Source organism: Thunnus albacares, chromosome 3 (assembly GCF_914725855.1).
Source record: "Thunnus albacares chromosome 3, fThuAlb1.1, whole genome shotgun sequence".
In the NCBI taxonomy this organism is placed as follows: Eukaryota; Metazoa; Chordata; class Actinopteri; order Scombriformes; family Scombridae; genus Thunnus; species Thunnus albacares.
The window spans coordinates 16,734,273-16,754,314 of record NC_058108.1 but is presented as its reverse complement, the minus strand read 5'-3'; the positions used below and the strand labels follow the sequence as shown (position 1 = coordinate 16,754,314).

The window sequence follows — 20,042 nt, the reverse complement described above, 5'->3', positions numbered from 1 at the left end:
TCTTCACTTCTTGTGTATGTTAAGCTATGGAGTTAGATGTGTTTATAATTCAGGTTAGAATTAGGACTAAAGTGGAGTAAGGGTTGGAATTAGGCTTGTAATGGTGATGCCTAAAATGATGGTTGGATGTTTTCTGCACTGTCATTTCATGGCACAATCCAGAGGAGGCAATTGATGCTGTAAATCAAATATACAATTAATGTATTTGTCTAACCATCCATACAGTGACCATACTGGTAGTACTACTACTGTTTAGTCTCCTCTCCTTGCTGTTTTCTTCAGTATGTTAGTTGTCTAAGATGGCTTGCTCCCCAATTTCAGTAGGTTCAATGTAACTGTTGTTTGTTTAATACATACACACAAGTAGGACAGTTGCATTCAAAATGCCCCAATGGAAATAAGATCCATGGAGAGTTGATGTAGCCTGTCACTGACTATGTAAAGAGGAATAAAGTGTCACATCCTGCCAGGACTTTGTCTGTTGTTTTTGGACTCTTTGTGTTTTTGTTCTCTTGGGTTTTCTGTGTTACACTTATGTTGCCTGGATTTGGTTTTCTCTGTGTTTCCCTTGTGTGGTCCTTAACTCCTCCTGTGTTCATGGAGGATCCGCATCACCCTTGTTAGTCCAGCCCTGCTCCTAGTCTCTTCCCCACTCTATCAGCTCACCAGTCTGCCCATGTGTTGTGTCACCTGTTGCCTGTTTTATTTTGAAATGTTGTGTTTTGTTCCCTTCACTTCCTGTGTTTTCCCACCTTGGTTTATTGCCTCATGTGTTTCACCTGTGTCTTGTTTCACTCACCTGTGTTCAGTTTACAATCAGACACTGTGTATTTATAGTCCAGTCGTCTGCGTTTATTGTCAGTGTTCCTGGTTCCTGTGTCTCAGTGGTTATGATTAGTGTTCCCTGTTCCTGTGCCTCAGTGTTTCATGTTTATTATTTAATATTCTGCATCTGATCCTGCCTGTCTGCCGTCTCCTGCATTTGGGTCCACCTGCTCCACTCACTACCTGACATAAAGTGCCTCCTGAATACCATAATACTATTTTCATAATGGCTGAGTTTGTGTCCTTGCAGCCCCACAGCACTGAAACTGTGCTGTTGAGTCAAACAACAAATGAAATAAAATATCACTGTAGTATCTTCATCTCAACAAAGCTGAGTTAATAATCAGCGATGCACAGAATGTCAATCTGTCAGAATTTATACAAATCATATTACATTCTTAGTCCTGCCAAAAAGGCTGACACAAGTAAAGCATTAGCCAACCAGAATTTTGAAAATATTTCTCATTAAAATGTAGGTTAGCAACACCTGGAACCATAGTGACCTTGGCATGTGAGTGTGTTTTGGCAGAAACAAACAATATCATACATAATGTAAAAAAAACTACTATTTGTAATCCCATTTCCACACATTCACCAGTGTGGAAGTAAAAGAAAAATGCCAATCAGGCTCTGTTGAATGCTGAGCAACCACCCTCATCCCCTCTGACACACGCACACTAAACATGCACACGTCGAGTCCTTCAGCGGAAACAGCTTTTCCTAAAGAGCTGTCTTCCAAAAACACTTGAAAGAACAGAAATTGGCAATTCATTCCTTTACTTGTTCATTTTTTTCTGCTCCTTTTTTTTATTGATCGCAATCACTTGTTCCCTGCACGTGTTCAAATTGCAGAGCGGGTTTTTGTCTTTTTTTTCCCCCTCCAACTGTGAGAAGAATAGCCTAATCAAGGCAAATTGGGAAAATTGGTGCTAATCTTCTCACTCTTTAACGGGTGATTTAGAGAGAAGAAGAAAGAACAATTTCAAGAAAAATGAACAGGATAGACAGCAAAATACATTGCAGAGAAAATAACTGAGACACATGTAGACAATATTAAGCAGTGATCCAGTAAGAAACAGACACAGATGGAGGCAGTAAGAGGGTTTGGGTGTTACCTACCAACTTGTTGAGTGGTCCAGCAGTAGAATGGCTCTGGTCTGCTGCCAGCCTGTGTCATTAACTTCTATGCTCCCAAAACTGAGGAGAGAGAGATAAGGAAATATCAGAAACAATAGCTCAAACAAAAGTATCAACGCTACAACCACACAAGTCCCTATGCTTGAATGATACACATATTTACACAGCAACAATGACAGTCAGGTGTAGTCCAGTCTGTGTGGTGTGTATACCTCTAATACTGTGACTCAACTACAACTCATCCTCAATCCAAATATATTTCTTTTGTTTTGCTTTTTTTTTTGCTCTGCCTTGGTAATTGTGAATTTATTTTCCATCTTTCTATAACATTAGTGGTTAGCACAGGTGTGGCAATACACAAGGATCTTCAAATGATAACTAGTAACACAATAAATATTTTTTACCTATGCACTAAAATATGAACATTGTGCTAACGTGGCACTCCATAAGATGACTAAACTGTTGGAATTCATTGTAACTGATATGAATTCAAGCTGAGTTGAGTTGAGTATTTGATTCAAAGACATATCAGAGGGACAGTATTTTGTAATTGTAACAGAGAAAGACATATCACTGTCTTGAACAGTGAGATAGGGTGGAGCAGAATTATGGCTATAATTCTTTCAGTGAAGCTTGAAAGTAGAGCAGGACCTTTCTAGATAGTCAAAGTAAACACTTGTAAGTAAATGTATAAGTCATATAAACAGGATTAAGGGAAGTTATTGGTATATTAAATCACATTAACTGTTTAAAAAGATTACTGCCTAAATTACTGTATTGGCAAAAGTAGCATTAGGTGCACATGGAGAACACTCATTGGGCAGCTCAGTTGTGCAAATTGCAGGTACTGTTTTGTATTTTTGAAATATTTTGCACAACCACTTAGTTTGCAAGAAACAAATAAAATTTTCTCCTGGAGAAAATTTGCTCAAGCTATTTGCTTGCTCAGTGCGATCTCAATTGAACATGGCCTTTGCGTGTTGACAAATGTTTGAAGTAATTGAATTGAAGTAATTTTTCTGTCCCATTTCCTATGATAGAGGGATCAAAGCCTTATTTTTCTTCTCTGATTTTACGTGTTTCGACACATAAACAATACGTCTGATGACATATAATTAAAAAAATGTGTGGAGGATAAGAAAATAATGACAAAAAGAGGATAGAAAGAGGATTAAATGTTTCCTAAGAAATGAAAACTATTCCTGTATTCAGAAGTGGTTTGTGTCCAGTTTCCCTCTTTGTAGGGTCACTAATAAAGGTGTATGAATATTTAATTTTTTCATGAATTTCTATGGTGTTTGAGTTTGAGAGCGCTTGTCTATGTCAAGGTTAAATGCATAGTAGATGGAGATAGTGTCCACCTCTAAACTTTGATATTGTTAGACCTACAAGAGCAACAGGCAGACAAAAAGAGACACACACACTCTCAAAGTGAGAGAGATTTTTTATAGTATAGTTTTTATAGTGATCAAATAAAAACTCACAAACTGACAGACGCAAAATGCTTGCATGTAGGGAAATAGACACACACACACACACACACACACACACACACACCAGAGACTGGTGAGGTCCAACTCTTCAATGTGACATTGAGCTAATCAGATTTGAGGGAGGAAAGTGTTTGATAAACAAATCGCTCTCTCTCCTCCCCGAGCCCCCCCTCTCTCTTCTATATCAATCCCCCAGTCACTCACTAATCAGTAGAAGAGCTTTTAGAGTGCAGAGAGGGATTCGTATTTACTCACTAATTCATGTCAACAACCAAATCTACTTCATGACGATGAATAAACAACTATTTACCCCATAACCACTCTTCACATGGAAAAGCCAACTCCTTCACAAAAACCACTAAACATATTAGCAGCAGGGCACCACCAGCCAAATGAAAGGCTTTACTGTTAATATGCATGTAACCACATATGTTCAAAATCTTTATATGAAACTGATGAATATCGCAATATGTTTTTGAATATTCAAGATTATGTTCTTGGAAAAGAAGCTTGTGTCAAGCAGGGATCTGAGACCACGAGCAATAAAACATAGCAAATGATCAATAACTTTACTCCCTTTCAGACATGTCATGTGCTGGTCATTTGACATGTTTTCATTATTTTCCTGTGAAAGATAAAGCAGTCATCAGCCTAGACAAACTGAATACAGTCACATTATCAGAGAGACACGCATCATATTATATACAGAGAGAGGAAGTGTGTGTTTAGTTTTGCCTTTTTGGGACAGCACTTGAATACATATAATTTCTTATACGCCTCAGTTTCATAAATGAGGAAATTTAATATCATTATTTTGAAACTAACCGTTGATTTCCAGCAGCTGCTGCCTCTGAAGTGAGGACACAGAACATTTTTAGAGCTCCCTGTCGCATACCAGATGCTGGAATATCATGCAGGATTTATCCTTTACACACCTATCATCATTTTTACATCAACAATCATCATCAGGGACGAGGGAGGGCGAGGACTGCCTTCTGCCTCCAGTACATCCAGAGATCGCTGACCAGTCCTGCTGACCTGGTGTGGAGGCTTGTGGCTCAGGTGATCCTGGGCTGAAGTTGGTGGGACCGTGTGGACCCGAGCTTGAGACTGTTTCTGCTCTGGCTTCTCCAGAACCTCCTGGTCTCATACTGCCAGGCCTCTGTTTGACCCTTTTTTCCTGATTTTAAAGACTGTTCTGGTATCCTGTTAAATTGTACTGCACCAGGAGGTGTGAACCTGAGTGTTTTAACTCAGGTTTTAAAAATGATGTACCAGCTGATGGTAAAGATGGTAAGCAAAGCCAAACTGAGGGGGTGTGTTGACATTATGGAGATCTCATTTGGGCACTGAGTGTGGAGGTGAGGCCTCAATCGAGAGCACTTTACAAACCACTTTAACTAAAAAAAAAAAAAAAAGTGGGAGATTTACAGTAGAGAGTTTTACATGGTGTCCTGCCTGTAAAGGCTTTTATTTGTGCTAAGATGACTGTTTACATCAGCAGGAAGAACAAGATAAATGACTCTTTGGACTTTGATGCTGTCAGTAGACTAAAATGTTATCACAATGTTATTACAGGATGATGAATGATCTGGACCATTTAGTTTCTATGTGGTGCTATAAAAATGTTCTGTGCTCCATTGGTGAAGGGGAGCTCTGTTTTAGACACATACTGGGCTGAATTTAGTGTTGTTGTTTTGATGCTCTGTCGAATTGATTGTGTAAATAAAGGTTTTTGAAAATTCAAAATTCAAATTCTGTCTCTCTCTTTCACACACACACACACACTCACACACACTCACACACACTCACACACACTCACACACACTCCCATCCACACCTACAGTACCAGGTCATTCAAAGTCTTTAGTTCACCAGTTTCGAGTTCACATAAGCACACAAATGTATAGTGCTAAAACAATTAGTAGATCCAACATAAAATGAATTTGTTGTAAAATATGAGAAGATAACAACGTAATTAACACAGAGATAAGAAGAGATTTCATAAACAATATTGAATGAAAATGGTTGTTAGTTGCAGACACATGGAAACATATCCATGTAGCACTGACACTGCCACTAGTTGAATAATCTTGTATTGTTAAGAATGTCAGAGTAGACAGTAAGAGGAGAGGAGAGGAGGAGGAGATGAGAGGAGAGGGGGGGGGGGGGGGGGGGGGGAGGAGAAGCAGAGGAGAGGAGAGGAGAGGAGAGGAGAGGAGAGGGGAGGAGAGGAGAGGAGAGGAGAGGAGAGGAGAGGAGAGGAGAGGAGAGGAGAAGAGAGGAGAGGAGAGAGGAGGAGAGGGGAGGAGAGGAGAGGAGAGGAGAAGAGAGGAGAGGAGAGAGGAGGAGAGGGGAGGAGAGGAGAGGAGAGGAGGAGGAGAGGAGATGAGAGGGGAGAGGAGAGGACAGGAGGAGAGGACAGGAAAGAGGACAGGAGAGGAGATGAGAGGAGATGAGAGAGGAGAGGAGAGGAGAGGAGGAGGAGAGGAGAGGAGAGGAGAGGAGAGGAGAGGAGAGGAGGAGGAGAGGAGAGGGGAGGAGAGGAGGTCCAAAGAGCATTTGGTTGGCACTGTAGCAGTGATAATGAGACATATCACCCTGTCACCTCTCCACCTCTTTCACATATGACACCTGCATCACCTTACAGCTCGCCCACACTGCAACCAAAATGTAAGTCCATCTGTCTATTAACTGAGCGAACATTTTTGCATACATCATGACTTAACTATGTGACTGCAGTTCAGTGCTCCATGACAAGCAAGTCAAACTTTCTTTTTGTTCTGGGTGTCCATACACCTATGATGGTATTTGTTATCTCATAGCCAGCAATTAAAAGAAGTAGAATTCAGCTTTTTGTGGATTTTAACAAAGTGTCATGAATTGCTGTTCTCCCTTACCATATGTTCAGCTCTGTGAAGACTTTGCAAGACTTACAACCCAGAAAATGTCAAGTGTGTCAGTTTATCCAACTCAATTATGTTTATTTGCCTATATATCATTCCGTCAGTATATCCATTCATCTGTTTATCCGTATTCTGTATCTCCCTTAGCTAGAGGCTTTCTCACTCTGCCAAGGAAGCAGGATAACATTCTGCTCGTAGGAGGGCTGGCTGAGCCTCGCTGTTCCTTTTCCATATTTATGACTGAGAGGTGTGCAAGGAATTGCTTCCACACCCCCTCCCACCTTACGTCTTCCTCTTCAGCTTCCAACTATCTATGTATCCATCTGTCTGTTCTCCCATACTACCTGCTGATCAGTGGGGTTTTACACTCGGCTGAAAGTACACTTATGACAGTGAGATGTTTCAGTTACAAACAATATCCCACCTCGTTCTATGGTCTTCTCATTAGTGCAGGTAGTCTCGCTTTTAATTTGACAAGTTTACATGATATTAATTTCTAGTTGACATTGTGGGTGTATGTGATGTGCTGTTGTGTGTAGCTTTGTATTTTGTATGGTGTGTTCTGTGTGTTTTCTGTTTTGTACTGTTTGTTGTTGTGCTGTTGTATGTTTTGATTATGGGGGACTAATATAATGTTATCAATAATAAAACTTGTTAAAAAAAAAAAAAAAAGATCCTGAAAATTATGTCTCATCCTTCTGCCTCATTAAAAATGAAGAATCCATGGATATGAAAATATTGTTCAGTTCGTTGCATACTGGACCATGATTGGTTTTAAACTAGTTGTGATGTCACACATCCGATTCAAGGTAAGCACAGAGAAACTTTCCACTTTCAGCAGATTACAGTAATATGAAAACAGCCTTCAAGTGTTTTGATCATAGAGATGGCAAAAATGAAAATGCTCATATACAGTAAGTTGTTTGGGTTGTTTTGGAGGAAATATTTTGTTTTTTAGACATGAGGACTTGTTAAAAATGATCTAGATTACTATTCTTTCAGTTTTATTCAGTGTCTGAGTAGTTTTTGTAGTACTTGCAACATGCCCAAAGTAATATTTTGAATACTCAGACATTAAGTTGCATAAATCCTATTCTTTAGAACATTTCTTTATTCTAGATAACAGTTGGGGATCTGGGATAGTCTATATTCATATACACATGGTTATTAAAAGTTTGGGTTTCTCTCCTGATTGGCTTGAGGGTTAATGACCAATCAAAACGAGACGAAAAAACAAACAAGAACACACCCTACACATAATCAAAGCTAGTGATGTCTATGATCAAAACACGCTACATAATGAGATTCTCAATCAAATACAAGACAAACAGCAAAGTAGTAATGATGCCATTTAACCCTTTGATGACTACCGTCTCATGTATCAGATATCAGCTGGCTCATCTTTGCTGCATTCCGACTCATACAGTACATGAGATTCAAACAGCTCCAAGAAATATGGTAAATAATGCAATAAGTTTGGGCACCAGCTGCCCTGGAAGCTACAGCTTTCCAAATGAAAAATACCCACATAAGATGCTTATGACACAGAGGTAATGGTGGGTAATTGTTGGAGTCTAAAACTGTCAAAAACCAGAAGAGCAGAATGACAGCATTCTGGGATAGGCAATTAGTATCAGCTGAGTGCAGGCTGCAGACCAGAGCATATCTCTGGAGACCATGATTAGGACCAGATGAATATAAAAATTCATCTGTGTGGGGTAGCACCATGCTCAATGAGCTGTGAATTCAGTAAAGCCATCAAATCATCAAGAAAGCCATCAAGAGTTCCAGTATATTTATAAGGACTGGAGCTGCACAAATGCCTTGATGAGTCCAATACAACAGATATTCTATATTAACAGATTTCTTTTAATTTCTGGAAAATATATATTTACCATTAAATCTAAAAACATACACTGAGTAGGCCAGATACAATATCGTCACCCCACACACTGTACAGTGCTTCCATACATTTCCACTAGCGGTTTCTAACATGTGGAACTCGCACCACTGGCATTGCTAGAAATGATGTAGTGTCTGACATTGTGTATTTTTACAGATCTATCTGCGCCCTCATATAGTTCTGATGCTCTAACTAATTCACATTTTTTTTCCTCTGAGGTCTGCAGAAAGAATCTCAGGGAAACATAAAAATTCAAAATCGAAAGAGAAAACAAGGCGAAAACTGTAACAAATTAAACAACTGCACCTAAATATTGCAGCTTAATGACATATTACAGTATATGCACACACACACACAAACACACATGCACGTACAGTAACGGTCACATAACCAGAGATCGGATATGAATCAGATCTAAGACCACATATGCAAGTCACCCAGATCTGACATCAATAAATGGGATTTGGTTTGTTCACACTTGTGAATTATGCTGCGTTCACATGGATTCAGCAGATGGTAGACAGCAGAAGGACAACAGTTCAACAGCATGGCAGGACGGCAAAACCAAAAACGCATGACAATATGTTGCTATGGTGATGACGAATTGTTTACAAAAGATAGAGTAAAATATATTAAATAAAATTATTTTGTGTTTATTATTTGATATAATTATTCTAGTAAAGCATGTAGCTATACAATGCAGCTTTCTCTTGATATTCTATTGCAAACTTAAAAATAATGTTAAATTCCCTTTAAATTTAGATATTACCTACCTGGTATTTCACCCAGCTCCGTGCTGATTGGCTGCCGTATATGAGATTTTCTTGTAATATCTCAGTAAGATTTCAAACTCTGATCGTATAAACTCAGGGTGTCGTTGCACCAAAATTATTAGCTTCTTGTTGTCCAGATCACCTGTGTTTTCTCCTCGTGTGAGGCAGCTATGAAACATTCAGTTGTAAATTCTGTTGTGGAAGATGGAAAAAAATTAAAATATTTTAACTTTTGACAGCAGTGCTGTCTACTATTACCGTTGTCGGTATTCTCTGACAGCCTCACCTCATTTTACCATCCTGCTCTCGTCCACTAAAATGTTTGCTGTCTACCATCCGCCTGAATCCATGTGAACACAGCATTACTTGGAGGCAAATAAATTGGATTTGGGCCACTTCAGCATGTAATGTGAATGTAGCCGTTAAGAACAGCCTTGCCATTTTACATGAAAGCCCTTCCCTTACAATTTATGCGTGTAAGTGTGTCTGGTCAGTGTTTCCCTCTCTCCTCCTTCCTCTTCTTTTGTCTCTCTTTGTCTCTCCGTCTTGTTCAAAGCGACATCTCTTTGTGTGAAGTTGATTATGATAATAGACAGGTGATTGTCACATTTAAAAAAAAACAACAAAAAACCTCTGCTGTAATTGTTCATCAGTGAGTAATAATTTTCGACTTGATTTCAAACTGCTAGCGTGCGCACGTGTGTGTGTGTGTGTGTGTGCAAGCGTGTACACACACATTCAACACACACATAACGATACAATACGCAGTGGAAGGATGAGGCAGGTGAAAATTTAAGCAAATCTCTAACAGATTAAAATCTTTAATGTCACTGGAGAGATACAGACAGACAGCACAAATGGAACTAGATATAAATAGCTTAAAAGATGCCATAAATAAAAGAGATGGAATAGTTACGTGTGTTTTGACAGCATATTATTGGGTTTCACCTGTATAACTGGAAACCTTTTTGTCATTGCTCCAACCTGTATCATTATTTTTCTTTTTTAGATCCTACATTTCCTAAATAGACATCTTAAACCTTCGCTAATCAATGAAAGGTTAACCCTTATTGCTGACACAACAATGCAACACGTTTGTGAACGTTGGATGTAGTTTAAGGTGTTTTGTATTATGTTGCATTGCACTGTGGCTCCCCTACATAGTGAAGGACAGGAAATCAATTAACTGCACATTATATTCAGACCGTAAACTCACTACCACTGTTTTGACTGACCATGAAACATGCAGTTTTGTGTGTGTGTGTCTACTTTATAAAATTTATTTAGTGGCACAGAGTTTGAAAATGGATTTGCCTTTTTTTTTATTTACTCGATTCATCTTATTTTGTTGCCTTGGTTACCGTGTTCACTTTGTTATGACCCTGACATACGCAGACACAGAAGTACATCTACACATATACTGTATATGTATTTAGAAATACTACACGCAAACATGCGTCTTAAATCCACACACAGACTCACATATACTCAACCTCTGTGGAAAGCGAGGTGACTGTGTGATGGCGTCAAAGCAAGAGCTGCCGATGACCTCACATGACCCTTAAGGTTGTCATGGCAGCGTCGGCCTTGTTCCCACAATAACATCGCACTGTTCCATTACTGAAACATAATTTATTGATGAAATCTTCACTTTACAGACTCACTGTGTGTCTGAAAGTGTGTGTGTGTGTGTGTGTGTGTGTGTGTGTGTGTGTGTGAGAGAGAGAGAGGGAGTTTTTGTCTCTCAACATGACAGCAAGTATGTTGATATTTTTTTTTTTTTTTTTTGCAAGGATTGTCTGTGTGCACTTAAGTGTGAGCAGTGCATCTGCACGCAAATGCTTGCAGACATTTAAAAAGGCTGAAACCGGGCAGATTCCTGTGTGATGGATTCATAGAGAGGTAGCTAGGTAGGGGGAGGAGGGAGGTGATTGGTGAGCGGTGGGATGAAGTGATTTCTATCTCTGTAATTTATGCACTTCAGAGCCTTAGCTTGATTGAGACTGTTTACTCCGGGCAAGAATATTAATGTTGAGAAGTAAGGATCTCAACAAGTAATCAGTGCTGGAATGTTTGCAACATGTCAGTCAAGCAGGGTTGTTTAGCTTTGATAATGATAGATATTTTGACAGAGAGACATTTACGGTAAAATAAATCAAAGGAAATTCTTTAATCTGGATGAACACTTGACATAGTTTTATCAGACATGCTGGCTCAAAGGCTTTTCCACCATGACAACCATACAGTTCTAGTTCTGCAGTTGCAGCTCAGAAGAGATACACAGGTTCTGTCATAGCACATATACATTACAGTGTATATGTGTAATGCTCAGCAGCACATAATCAGTATAGAACATGCTCCTGGGCATTGCAGTAACTCCATACTGCATAGATGATAAGATCATTATGAAAATAGGATGTTGTGATAATACATTCTAATTGCTGATCTGACTTTTGAACAGATCTATTCCTGCAGCTTTGGCTTCACTTAAGCTTTAAATATCTTCACGAAAAGAAGTTGGCCCTTAGTAGAGTGCTGATTTATATTAAAGCAATGATATATCAGCACAAACTGACCTGGACGTCTACCTGAGGTGTTATATACTGTGCATGTGTCTATGTTGGTGACTATGTGTGTGATAACCTTGTGTGTGTCCGCTCCCTGTCACTATCTTAGGCGCCTGCAGTCTGAAGGAAAGCATCTGGTTTCAGCATCTGGACAAACACACACACACACACACACACACACACACACACACACACACACACAGATTAGGTGTGTGTGATAGAGTCAGTGAGCGGACACCAAGAAGGTTATCTGGGATCAGAGCCTGCAGTTACAGCACATGTACATACACACACGCACACACACACAATACAGAAACAAACAGACTAATACAGGTGTGCACTTTTAAGAATCGAGTCTTTCTCACACACACACATCTGTCTCACTTTGTCTTTTTCTCATCCACGTTCACACATGCAGGGCATGGTAGAGCAGGAGATAGTAGCATCAGCAAATCAGCAACATCCAGCAGCCTGATAATCCAGACAGATGCTGTCCATGTCTTCACTGACTTCCATTCCTTTAAAAGGGGTTAGCTGTTATCTACAGTATGTGATGACACATATATAGTGTCCCTTAAAGGGATACAGCTTTTTTTTTTCCTCTGTACAAATGAGCTCTTTTACTCAGTTACACCTAATTGCACATGGGAAGATTGGTTCCATGGTGTAGAAAGGTGTTCCGTTATGTTGACTTGGTAGTTGAAGTTTGCAATAGCATGATACATTGGTCTGATATTGATCTTTTATTTAAAACCTGCCCTGGTCCAAGGCTCCAGACTACCATATTCCATCGTTACGGGATGATAAAAAATAATGTTTGGGACTACATAAAAACTGTTTTTAAGATTCCATTAGGGACCATGATGCTGTGTGACTTAATTTAGCACCTACTGACTGTTAAGGAGATAACAAAGGATGTTTTAAGCAGCTATTTGACATAAGCAGGACCTAAATGGGGGTTTTACAATTTTGGTTATATTTAAATGGACAGAAATTTTGCCACAATCATGACGCTTACAGTTTTCATGGCATACAAAACCCACATCCCCTCACTCTCTCACCTCCTTCTTTCAGTCATCATCTGGTTGTCAGTTGAGGGTGGCTGGTGGTGGGCAGATGGCTTTGTAGACACCAAATATTTTTATACAGAACTTCCTGGTAATGTAAAAAGCCAATTCCGAATTTTGAAAACTACATTTTCACAATGTTTCCCCGTGGTCTGAGACAGGTCTGTGAAATGCTTATAAATCTAGATCCTATAATGAAGATTTCTGCGCTGTTAGAATCTTTTGTCTTGTTTTGTGTAAAAGCTCTATGTGTGAATTGTGTGTTTCTGTATAAAATATAAACATTTGAGTGTAAAGTCAAGCTTCTGTCTCTCTCAGTTTGTTCTGTGTAGCCTGAGGGAAGCTATTAAAAATTCTGTCACTAGCCTAACATTGGCATCCGGCAGCCCATTTGTATTCAATCCTTTATTTTTTGCCTGATCCATTGTAAAATATCATTTTTTATAGTCATAAACAGAAAATCCCTCAACACTAGCTACGATAGTAATGAGCTATGATTGGTCAATGTACACATTTACAGAACTATTTATGCATAAGGTTTTAGATTTATCTCAATATAATTTTTATAATTTACCAAATTTCTATCCGCCAAAACTGTATATTTCAGGTTTTGTGCATCAGTGTAGAAAAAGAGTTTGTGGCAATTCATTTTTATCTGGTTGTTGAACTGTAATGGGAATAGAATTCAACCTTTCTGATGGTGTTCAAAATCATTATTGGCTTGGTCTAAAGCCCTGCACAGGACTGTTTTCTTAACCCCGCTCCCGCCCGCTCCTGCTGGATTTCTGACCATTACTGCCTGTCTCCACAATGTGTGTGTCTGCACCCGCAAACAGTCTGACCATTCATGCCTGCACAACAGCTGCATTGATCTTGTGTCTTCTCCCGTCCCGCAGGGAAGACATGTTATTTTACTGTGTAGTAATAATAAAAAGATCCATACTTGTCAATAATAATATAGCAAAATTACTTTCTAGTGCGTAATTACATTCATACTTGTGCAATAATTAGTTATTCTAGCAGCAGGTAGTGGATTCAGGAAGCACCAGGAGGAGCACTGACTGAGGACTCTGTGAGAGTTGACCTGCAGCACTGGCTAAATCCTGGGACCCGCAGTTAATTTTTTGACTGCCTGCTCCAACCTGCAGCAAAGTTAAAACCACCGGCTCCCACTAGATTTGCATTGGGTCCCACGGGACTCATGGGACCCCGATCCCAATGCAATCCTTCGGTTTGGTCTACATGAAGTCCTATATGATGTGAAACAGATGAAAACTGTGTTGAAAAAGCAATCTCAGAATTGACTTCCCCTCTTAGTCACATACTTTAACAGCTGAAATACACCAGGCACGGACACGACGTCTCCGTCACTGCATGCATACTGAGTTTTGCCAAGTGATAATGCAGTTGCTTATGCAGGGTTTGGAAGCGCAGGCTATATGAAGTGGTACTGAATTAATTAACTAGATCATTTTAAGGACAGGATCGTGGATACACAGTAATTTGATTAATGTGCAATGTAAAAAAACAAAAACAAAAAAAATACAAGCTTACACTTGTGCCTCGCATTGCCTCTGCTACAATGAGGTATTTATTTGAATCATTTTTAAACAGCTTTTACTCCTGTTTTACACAGTTCTATGTCATTTTTACCTGTTGGAAGGCTGCGTAGCTGCACATAGAAAAAAAAGACCGAGCGCGCAAAAACATAGATGAGCCGCGCGATGCTGGCTTCAGATGATTATAATGGACGCGCTCTGCTGCAGCCATGCTGCCACAGACATGTCTCACCTTGTTCATGCCTGGTGTATTTTGGCCGTTAGTCGTAGCTCGGCTTTGACGAGGAAACACTTGACTTCAACGCTTGACATTCCGTCACCTCTGCAAGACTATCTGCTACTCTGTCCCTCTACCACTGCCTTTGACTCTCTTCAGACTCCCCCCCCCTCCTCATTACACACTATCTCTCCATCTGCCATACAGTCTGCATAGCCATCTTTTGGCCTCATTTGTTTCTTTCTTATTATCTTTCACACTGTCAGTTCATTCCATCCTATTAATTACAGTATTTCCCTCATTGTATTACAGCACCACAATCTTACAGAAGTTTCAGCAGTGACATTCTGTTCCTCAGTTAGACAGGCACCTTTGACATTTGAGAGCAGCCACATAATGAAAGACAAACAGACAATGAAGCCATATTAAGAGGAAAGGCAGGGGAGTCACCACAAACATTAATATTTATGTATTTGAAAATAAAATAAGTAAAATATTACAATCAATCAATAACAGGAGTTAAGGACATTAACATACATTTTCTCCATCTGCCTCAGTGAATTTTCTCTGTGCTTCTTTCTCTTTTTGTCTTGTCTTTGTCTCTGAGCATTACGCTGAAATCAGCCCTGCATCAAAAAACACAACCTCATCTTCATGAGACCGTAGCATTGGCAAATTAGAGCGCAAATTAGAGGCCACCAACCAAAAAAACACAAGGCTTAACCGAGAGGATAAAATGATAGTCGTCATGTAAACTTCACAGCATTTTGAAATCCTGCCTCATGTATACAGCTGTGCAGTGTTTTTGCATCTGATAAGCCTTTGAAGTCATGCATATATTATTCAAGCTGGGGCTTTCTTGTTCAACCTCCCAGTGCTTTTTTCATTCTGGATGCAGCCTTATGTGAACAACAATAGACATACTAAAGGGTCAAAGATAGAGGTTACAGTAAGTGACTGTACTTGAATAGCTTCCTCATGTCCTTGCACTTCTTTCAGCGTATTCTCAAGTCATTCAATCTGATTTTACAAGTTTTGTACTGTTTTTGGATACAAGAATTACAGAACAGCCTTCAGTAATCCTGCTCAATCAAGAGGATATTAATTAAATGTTTTCTTTGAAAATGAAGATGCTCATTGCTTTGAGTATTGCTTATTTCTCCAGTATTATGGTCTGGGTTGGGGTTAAGATATTAGAGGAGGGAGAAAAGACTGACTTAGAGAGTGAGTGAGAAAGTGTGAAGATTAAAGATGTTAATCTCTAATGACCAATTACTACCCTGAAACCTAGTGTGCAAGTCAGCTTTGAGGCTGTGTGTGATTCAAGGAATGTGTTTAGGTGTGTGTGACAGAGCCTGAGACTAATGGGTTTATGCTAACATAAGACTTCTCTAGAAGTATTAGCTCCAACAATAATAATAATGTTATTTTTAACAGTAAACATATTTAATACATGTTGCACCACCTTTTAAGTCGATATGGCATACTTGTTAACTTATTTACACATCCAGCAGTTAAATATCAACATTTATCACTGAAAACAGATGCCTACTGTGCCTGGAAATGAGTCCTAAAAGTTGCTGCAAAACTTGCAAATGCTAAAATGTAATACTAAAACGCTCAGAAATGCTGAGAGAAAATAGGGGGGATAATTCTCTGTGGGAGCAACCCCTTTCACACACAGTCATGTGATCCATTAGTAGCATTAAAAAATGACTCCTCCTCCTCTTGGACTCACAATGGACTGGTAACCTTACTTCTTTCTATCTCCACACATGCAAACTTATAGTCTTCAGCATTATACAACGTTATACAACTTTTTCCCATATGCAGTAGTACTCCACAACACCTGCAAACCCAGTTTGATGTGTAAAATCAGTGGAGTTTCCCTTTAAGAAATAGACAATGACCTGGCGAATGTAAATGAGGTAATGTAGGAAGTGAGAATGCTTAACATCCCTTGCAATAAACACAGCATCAGGAAGAGACCACTGCAGAAATCCTCCTCTGTGTATTTATCCAATGCCTATATATCTTGCACCCGTCTCCTAGAAATTCAGTTTGCAACAGCCTGCATCACATTTTCTATCAACATATTGAGGAAACAATAACTAGACAAATGACAAAACATATTTCCTTTGTGTTCCCACAATATCTGCCCTTGCAATATCCGCACATAGAAACAAAACCATTATTGAACACTTCCAGTTATGCTGTTAAGGTGAGAGAAAGATCATGGACTTGGTTTAATATTTAGGACATGTTGACTTTATAAACCTAAACCATGATTTTTCTCACAGTGCTTTTGTTACCTAAATCTAGGCACATGCAGGACTGAGGATGCAAACCCTGCTCTCTAATGTTATAGTCCTGTGCTGTGCATACCCACCCTCCACCTGGAACCAATTCTTATGAACTAGCATGTGGTACATACATGTTGCACTTTCTCATCCCTATGTAATTGGCAAAACTAATCAGAGTATAGAAACGTTACAGCAAGATAGAGGAAGATGAGGACGTCATTTCATCTTTAGTCTTTTCATCTTTATTCTTTTCATGTACAGTATGAATTAAGATATTTCCTGCAGCATGACAACATGGTAAATCCATTTGGGAGGCGCTGTGCTGTCTCTGCTAATGTATACTCACTGTGCACATGACTGATGCAGTCCTGCAGTGGCTTGCAAATGTGTATATGTGTGATTTTGTAGATGTATGGGTGAGTATGTGTGTGTGTGTGTGTGTGTCCCTGCCTGCTAGAAACCGCAGGGACCAATGACAGGCCCTCCTGGAGCAATTTGAGCCTATGACGATGTACTAGTGGGAAGTTGTGAGCTAATTAGAGCAGCAGAGGAGTGTGTAGGCTGCTCCACTGAATAGGGACAGATCTAAATATCTACGGTGGATCTGTGCTTCATTTATTATAGCTTGTGTGTTGGCACCCTGCTTTTGGTGGGTTCCCACCTGACAAGCCCATTAATATGGTTCAATGAGCATCAAATCCCAGGATGCAACTGAAAGCATTTGGCAGAAACAGAAGATTTTTTTTTCCTTTCTTAGTATGCATTGATATTACTGGAACAATGAACTGAGGCGGCACGATAAGTTAAGCCTTTCTATCACCACAGATCTATTTGTGTGTTTGTAAAAGCATGTCCCTTCATAGGCTGAATGAGTGCTCCCTCTGTACGCTAATAGGCTTGACCGCTCTTCTTCTCAGAGGCAGCGCACTCAAATCTATACACTGGCCAATAAGGGACCATCTTTGTTGGCCCACTTATAGAGGACCATCTGCATCCACTTTTCTTAAGCACCTGATGATGACTATTGACTGTCTAAAATTATTTTGTGAGATGAGCATAAATCTTCCAGGGCAACCTTCTGACACCTACCTGAATTATTGTATGACAGAAAATAAGGAATTTGCAAATTCAGGTCACTCTACAAAGTGGGTGCCTTAAATACAGGCCAAGGGAGCTGCCAAGTGGGCTGTTGCAATAACCACAATATTGCAATACCACTCGGTTTCTTGCCATCCACCACAAGCCAACCGTGGTGGATGGCAAGACACCGTCACAAATGCGATATGTTCACGCTTTTTCTTTTTTTTATGAGCCTAGGCCCTTCTTGTTTTACACTTCAGTGCTTGTGTATTGAATGTGCAGCGACTCCCCTGATCCACTCTGGCACCTGCTCTGGTCCAGCACTTCCGGAGGATCCTGCCCATCGCGAACACTGTCTTGCACGCTGGGTTCTCGCCTTGTGCAAGCTTCCTGCAGCTAGGATGCAGGCTAACAAGCCAACCTGGTGCCCAGACCTCATACCAGAGCTGGGCTTGGGGTGAGCTGACCAGGGGTCAGTGTATCCAGCCAGACTCCATTCAAAAATCCCAGGTTTAAGGGGACTCGGCTGTAGGCCAACGACGTTTCCTGCCACAACACAATTTAAAGTGTTTTCCCTGCTCATCAAGTAGTGCTGCTCCATTTGGCCGACATAATCAGAGTAACCTACCTTGATTTTCACAACAACAACAAAACAACAATTCTCTATTGACAAACTCACTACTAAATCTGGATATCTGGAGAGTCAGTCTTGAATGGAATCAAATAATGGTCATAAATATCATGAGCTTGTGAAATGGTTTGTGAATGTGTAATAAAGTTTTGCAGCTGTAGAAATATTTTGTGCATGTGTGAAAAAGTTTTGTGTTCACACATATTGTGCATAGGATTTGCATGAATAAAAAGTTTTTGTAGCTGTAGAAATATTTTGTGTATGTGTAGTTAAAATTTGTGCAGGATTTTTTTCAACAGTGAGGTTTCACTGTTAGTTGAAGTTATATGAGAGATGGAACAGACACACAAATTTCCTACCTATGTGCGTGACACTGAAATGCAACTACAAACTGCAAGTTAGGAGTAGCAATTTTGACCTTATTTTTACATGTGAATCCAATTGGTCAAACGCTGAGTCAATCTGTTCAATCAGAAGGCAGATGGTTCCATTGTGTTCATCCCATGGACTGTAAAAAATATGGACGTAGTCACCATGACTACGTCCGCTCGAGTTTAGTGATTTAACTTGGACTTGACTGTCGCCATGTTTGATTTTTGGAGCCAGAAGTGACCATATTTGGACGAGAGGGTGGAGCTGACCATAGTGCTAGCTGCTAGCTTGGTTGGCACAGGTGATACCACTAATGCTAATGCTAATTTCCGCTAGCGCAAAACAAGCCTAAAACCTTTCAAAAAAAATTTACTCACCGAAAAAACTTTCTAACACAACCAAATGCTTGACAAGACTTTTTTAGGTGACAAAAAATTTACAATTAACTTTCATGAACTGAAAACACACTGTGAAATAGCAACAGCTATGCCTATACTCTGTGAATCCATGGGTTACACCATGGTATGTTACGTAATCAACATTGTCGCTGTGGTACAATACAATCACAATGTAGCCACGCCCTAAATCAAACACTGCTTTATCGTTACTCTAAATGGGGCCATAATTTACAAAATGAACATCATGATGCATTGACGAAGACTTGATACTAATGATTGAGATCATAAACTAATTAGGAAAGTGTTTACTGGGATCATATATCAAGTTAGAAGTAGGGTCATTTTCTCGTAGACTTCTATACAATCGGACTTCTTTTTGCAGCCAGTGGAGTCGCCCCCTGCTGGCCATTAGAAAGAATGCAGGTTTAAGGCACGTTCGCATTGGCTTCACTTTTCAAACCGGGAGCTATCCGCTTGGTTCATCCCAATGACTGTATGTAAAGATGGACGCCATGACAGCTCCCCAAAAGAGAAGCCAAAACATCCACCCTAACCCTGGTGGTTGGCTGCAGTAAAGGTCATAAGTTCTGCCCCCTACATGTTAGTGGATGGCATGAGCCAAACTAAAAAATCAAAGTACACATCAAATTTATTTTTCCCAAAGATGGTTTTTGTCATTTTAGGTAGTTCTTATTATGCTGATGTTTGACCAAGTACTCATTTTTCTGATAAGTTTGTTTTTAATTAGTTATTTGACAATGTAAAAAGGGGGTCTGATGTCATGATTGATGCCAGCTCCCGGAAAGGAGAT

General features: G+C 39.7%; 1 protein-coding gene across 6 annotated transcripts in view; it reads right to left on the bottom strand.

The window, feature by feature from the left end:
* The window catches only part of LOC122979333 (teneurin-3-like), a 370,351-nt gene that overhangs the window by 276,712 nt on the left and 73,597 nt on the right, over positions 1-20,042 (bottom strand). For 5 of the 6 annotated variants that reach the window (XM_044346691.1, XM_044346688.1, XM_044346693.1 and 2 more), the window contains one exon: positions 1,945-2,022. The gene's annotated coding sequence lies outside the window, so the exon portion shown is untranslated. Of the gene's footprint in view, positions 1-1,944; positions 2,023-11,680; positions 11,752-20,042 lie in introns of all 6 variants that reach the window. The other variant, XM_044346690.1, reaches the window with a different exon arrangement.